The sequence below is a fragment of the Podarcis liolepis genome (genome assembly GCF_965112155.1).
Source record: "Podarcis liolepis genome assembly, chromosome: 4".
NCBI lineage: Eukaryota > Metazoa > Chordata > Lepidosauria > Squamata > Lacertidae > Podarcis > Podarcis liolepis.
This window is the reverse complement of record NC_139558.1, coordinates 53,339,672-53,346,053: the sequence shown is the minus strand read 5'-3', so window position 1 is coordinate 53,346,053 and position 6,382 is coordinate 53,339,672.

Sequence of the window (6,382 nt, the reverse complement as noted above, 5' to 3'; positions counted from 1 at the left end):
TACTCTGCTTCCAATAAGCTGAACCATTTTCTGTAAATCTATTTAAAGCAAGGGAAACTGAAAGCACAGAAGCTTTTTGCGCATGTCTATTCATCACACTGTCTTTTTATCTGCACAAAGTTCTTAGGTGGCAATCCAACTAAGCTTTAAGCAAGCAAGATAGATTACCTATCTACAAGCACAGATAGCATTGCATTGCTGGAAGCATTGCCTACACAAACACTTGCTTGCAATTAATAGGTTGACTTATCCCTGGGAAATGTCCAATATTTGAGAGCCCAAATGAATTCAGTTTAACTTATTTCCAAGTAAACGCGGAAAGAATCATAGTTTTGGAAGGGATCCTAAATGTAATCTAGCCCAACCCACTGCAATGCAGGAATCACAACTAGAGCATCCATGACAGATGGCCATCCAACCAGTGGCGGAGCTTCATGCTCTGGCGGGGGGGGGGCAGGCGGGGGAGGGGCTGGCATGCCACCCACAGGGGCTTGGTCACGTCCTGGGGGCCTGACACACCGCCTGCGGGGGCGTAGCACCGAGTGGGAGGGGCAGCCGTGATGGTACCCCACCAGGATCGCGCTACCAGGGGCAGTGCGCTCCCCCCTCCTCTTCCTTCGCTTAAAAACCTCCAAGGATGGAAAGTTGTTCCACTGTTGCACAACTCTTTCTGTCAAAAAATTCTTCCTGATGTTTAGTCAGAATCTTTTTTGTAACTTGAATCTGTTATAGGAATTTTAAGGTCATATATATATATATATATATATATATATATTTGCTTTCGTAGATTTTCACGGGTACAGGAATGCAGGTTTTGGTGTCTTCGGGTGTCTTCCCGTGTAAGAGTTGGGGTGTCTAGGCGACGTTTCGACGAGGTCTCACTCGTCATCTTCAGGCTGGTGCTTTCGGCTTCTAGTTACTGGAACAGAGCAGGATCTCAGTGTTTGAGTTCCTATAAATACTGTTGAGGGGGTGTGGTGTATAGCCTCCAACGTTCTGGGCAGAGAGGAAGTTCCCAGGTTAGTGTGCCTTTTCTTCTTTTGTTCCTTAATTACTTGAGGGATATCTTGAGTGATTTCTTGAGTGATATTCTGAGTACCACTTAGGTGGGTCATTAGGTGTGGATTAGTTGCTAAAGCTTTCGTGTCTTGACCTCTTGAGCTTGTGAAGAGTTTTTCTGAGAAGATGGCTGTACTGCACTTAGTTGTGCTCTGGCTTGGCTTCGTGTATAGGGGCGAGCTGTGGTTTTGTGCCCTGTGCCAGCCAGATCTGTGTAGGGATTGCAGGGGGGTGCAGCATCCGGAGGTGCCACTATGGTTTGGCTACTGGATGGTGTCTGTAATTTATCTGTGGAGAGGGTCTGGGTTTGGGTCTGGTGTGGTTGATTGGTGATGGCGTTCTGTGTGCCTCTGGTTCTGGTGTCGGTTTTTGTGGGGAGGGCTAATTTCCAGATGTCTGGCAGGCGGGACGTGTCGTCACGCTTGTTCATGTTGTGAGGGTGTTTCTCTATCTCGATGGCTTCCATGATTATTCTCTTGTGGTGATGTTCCATGTTAAAGAGCAATTTGGAATCTGTAAAATTAATTTCGTGTCCTGTTTCTTTCATGTGTTGGAAAAGAGAGGAAGTTTTTTCTTCTTTTTTGACGGCATTCTTGTGTTCTGCGATACGTGCATTTATTCGTCTGTTTGTTTGTCCAATGTACGTGGCTGGGCAGACTTTGCAGGGTATTTCATAGACCCCTTGGTTTTCCAACTGGATTTTATCTTTGGGGTTTCTGAGGATATTGGCTATTTTTTGGTTGGTGCAAAAGGCTGTTTTGATATTGTGTTTATGGAGGATTTTGCTAATTTTATCTGTAGTGCCCTTGATATAAGGAAGGAGGGCCATGCCATTGTTTTCTTCTGTGTCTTGGTTTTTGGGGGGTGTTTCTTTTTGGATTAGCTTCGTAACCCTGTTTTGCTGGTATCCATTGGCGATTAACACATTTGAGAGATTCTGTAACTCAGTTGTCAAGTGGTCTTTGTCAGCCAGGCGTTTGGTTCTGGAGATGAGAGTCTTGGCTACGGAGTTTATTTGTGCAGGGTGGTGGTGTGATTGTGCATGTAAGTAGCGGTTGGTGTGTGTGTTTTTCCGGTAGATAGTGTGTCCTAGTGAGCCATCAGGTTTTTTGTAGATTAGGACGTCAAGGAAGGGAAGTTGGTTGTTGGCTTCTATTTCCATAGTGAATTGTATTTTGGGGTGTAGGCTGTTGAGATGTGTGAGGAAGCTATCTAGTTTTTCTTTCCCGTGTGGCCAAATTACAAAGGTGTCGTCAACATATCTGAGCCAAAGTTTGGGTTTGTGTTCTGACTTGTCTAAAGCATTGGTTTCAAAGTGTTCCATGTACAAATTTGCGATGACCGGTGAGAGGGGTGATCCCATAGGTGCTCCTTCTATCTGTTTGTATCTTTGTCCATTGTGGATGAAGTACGTGTTGGTTAGGCAGTGGTTGGTCAGGTCCAGGATGTATTCGGGGGGATTGTATTTGTTTTGAATGGCTGTCAAGGCTTCATTAATGGGCACTTGTGTGAAGAGAGATACAACATCGAAGCTCACAAGTAGGTCATCGGGATGTAGGTTTTGCTTCTTTATTGTTTCTATGAACTGGAAGGAGTTTGTAACGTGTGAAGCGATGGATTCTGCATAGGGCTGAAGTTGCTTAGCGAGAAATTTAGCGAGATTTTGTAGAGGTGAGCCTATGGAGCTGACTATTGGTCTGAGTGGTGTTCCTTCTTTGTGTATCTTGGGGAGACCGTAGAGTTTGGGGCATCTGGATGATTTTTCTCTGGGGATGATTCTTAGCTGGATTTCTTCACTGATAGGAGAGGCTTTTATTTTGGATTTGGTGGTTTTTTCCAGATAGGTGGTGGGATCTGTTTTTATAGGTTGGTAGGTAGGGTCTTGGAGTAGATTTGATAGTTTTGCTTGGTAGTCCGATGTGTTCATCACAACAGTGGCATTACCTTTGTCTGCTGGGAGAATGATTATGTTGTTGTCTTTCCTCAGGTTGGTGAGTGCTTTCTGTTCTTCTTTGTGTAAATTGCTTCTGGGTGGTTTGCTGGAGCAGAGGATGTTGGTGACTTCAAGTCTGATTTTATTGGCTTCATCTGGGTTGATTTTGGTTAGGCTAGCTTCGACTCCGCATATGATGTTTTCCGTGGGGATGCGTCTCGGGGCGACTGCAAAGTTGAAACCTTTGGAGAGTACTTTGGTTTCAGTTGAGGTGAGGATCCTGTCTGATATGTTATGTACTGTTTGTTTCATGGGTTGTTGTGGAGGGTGGCTGGGCTTCTGGCGTTTCTCTAGTTTGATATATATATATATATATATATATATATATATAAAATAAATGTTCATAAATGTACAAGGCACACACATATATAAGCATATATAAACCATGTGTCTGAAATAGTAAAGGTAAAGGTAAAGGGACCCCTGACCATTAGGTCCAGTTGCGGATGACTCTAGGGTTGCGGCGCTCATCTCGCTTTATTGGCTGAGGGAGCCGGCGTTTGTCCGCAGACAGCTTCCAGGTCATGTGGCCAGCATGACTAAGCCACTTCTGGCGAACCAGAGCAGCTCACGGAAACACCGTTTACCTTCCCGTCGGAGTGGTACCTATTTATCTACTTGCACTTTACGTGCTTTCGAACTGCTAGGTTGGCAGGAGCAGGGACTAAGCGACGGGAGCTCACCCCATTGCGGGATTCGAACTGCCAACCTTCTGATTGGCAAGTCCTAGGCTCTGTGGTTTAACCCACAGTGCCACCCGCGTCCCTGTCTGAAATAGTACAGGAGAACAATTTTGAATTGTACTCTCCCAAATTGTCCTCAAATATTTCTCTGCAAGGAGGAAGGGGGAAAGCTTTCCAGTTGTCTTTGGACTGTAGAGCAGTGTTTCCCAAACTTTTTTGGGCAACGGCACACCTGTTTACTGAAAAAAATCTCGCGGCACACCACCATTAAAGCCCCGCCCCATGACGTCAGCGCGCAGCGTCACGCCGGGAGGGACGCACGAAAGTGAAAGTTTTTTCCCTCCCCCTTGCCGGGGAACCTCCAAGCTTTGGGGGTGGGAGGAGGCAGCAGAGCGAGGGACTGAGGGACGGCGGCAACCGAGGCGGCGGCGGCTGTTGTGGTGGTGGCGGCGATAGCGGGCGGAGGAGGGGGCGGCGGCGGGGCTTGAGGAGCCGTCGCCGGGAGTTGCTGCTGCTGTTGTTGCTGCTGCTGCCCGGACATGCCGGCCTCCTCCTCCTCCGCTGTCTCGCGCTCCTGCCTTTTGCACGCGCTGCCCCGCCGCTCGGCACCACCACCGCGGAGCCGCCCCCGGCTCGACGCGGATCCTCGCCGCTGCCGCCTCTCACCGCCCGCCTCGCCCGCCTCCCTCCCACGGCACACCAGCCAATGTCTCACGGCACAGTAGTGTGCCGCGGAACACCGGTTGGGAAACACTGCTGTAGAGGCTTCCACCTCCCTGTAAATACAGTCTAGCAAGTTATCTGTTAAGCTGAGCACACTATCAATATGCATAAGAGCAGGGGTCAGCAACCTTTTTCAGGCATCCCTCAGACCATATGGTGAGCTGGACTTTTTTTTTTTAAGGAACGAATTTCTATGCCCCACAAATAACCCAGAGATGCAGTTTAAATAAAAGGACACGTTCTACTCATGTAAAAACACACTGATTCCTGGACTGTCTGCAGGCTGGATTGAGAAGGCGATTGCCTACCCCTGTGTAAGAGATTCAGAAACTAAGTATTTACCATCTCAAAGCCAGGCTACACAGAAACGGCAATCAGATAAGGCATTATCAGGTATCCTGGCAGACAGGATAGAAGCAACACTTTCAAATATCTGCTGGGGACCACCTCTTTCTGTGATGTATGTATGATCTTTTGGGGGGTGGTCTAGAGCTACAGGGTAAAGGTACCCCTGCCCATACGGGCCAGTCGTGACCGACTCTAGGGTTGCGCGCTCATCTCGCTCAAGAGGCCGGGAGCCGTCGCCATCCGAAGACACTTCCGGGTCACGTGGCCAGCGTGACGAAGCTGCTCTGGCGAGCCAGCACCAGTGCCGCACACAGAAACACCGTTTACCTTCCCGCTATAAAGCGGTATCTATTTATCTACTTGCACTTAGGGGTGCTTTCGAACTGCTAGGTTGGCAGGAGCTGGGACCGAGCGACGGGAGCGCACCCCGCCGCGGGGATTCGAACTGCCGACCTTACGATCAGCAAGTCCTAGGCACTGAGGTTTTACCCACAGCGCCACCCGCATCCCTTAGAGCTACAGGGTAGGCAATTTCAAAAGTCAGTATAAGAGCTTGCACACCAATGTTCTGGGTTCTTCTCCTCCCTCCCTGCGTGGGGGGCCCTGTTGCAAGAGTTTAATAAAGATCATGCTTACTAGCTGCTTTGCTTCTCAATATTCTCTGATTGGCCTGTGTTATTTTCTCCTACTGACAGAGAACCTACGGTACTTACGGACTCTATAGGGGCTCTTAGATACGCCATAAGGGAAAGAGAGCAGTATTTTTCTATCATCAGTAAATGCATCAAAGTCAGTTTAAAAGGAGTGGCAGCTGAAGAAAGTGCATTTTGGACAAGGTGTATGTTTCACAGGAATAATTTTGCAGAATTGTTTATGGAACAAAACAGTGGATAAGTTAGGGTTCCTTGGATAAGGGCATAATTTAGGAAGCAAAGGGATCAAGGATTTTTCTTGTTCTTAAGTGGTTTACATTGGCACAAGTAGTGCAGTTTTGCCAAACAAAATAAGGTTAGGGTTGTCTATATATATATATATATATATATATATATATATATATATATATATCACTATCAACGTGGGTATCGGTTGATGTGACACAGGAAATCAGAGTAGGATCTTGTGCAGTTTCCCCCTAAAGCAGCACTAATTGATAGCTTTAGAGCTGAGAGATTATCTTCAGCTTTTTCAACACTGTAGAACACAGGTATTTCACATAAATTCAAAGGATCTAGTTTACAGAGATATCTGTAGAGTTGATGCAGGATAGCCGCTTATTGAGAACTTGGGGAGCAGGCTGATTAGAAAACAAGTTCTGATTTTTAGGCCTTACCAGATTCTGCAGATTTTACTTTCCAGCGAGAGGACAATAACACAAAATTGCTTTGCGTTCTTGGTTCACTGCTTTTACAGAAGCATGAGGGAAAGTAATAATAATAATAATAATAGTTGTTGTTGTTATTTTATTTTAATTTATTTGTACCATACTTATCTGACTGGGTTGGCCCAGCCACTCTGGGCAGTTTCTTTTTAAAAAAGGTTTGTCACAGCATGGGAGAACTGAGAGACACACAGCTTC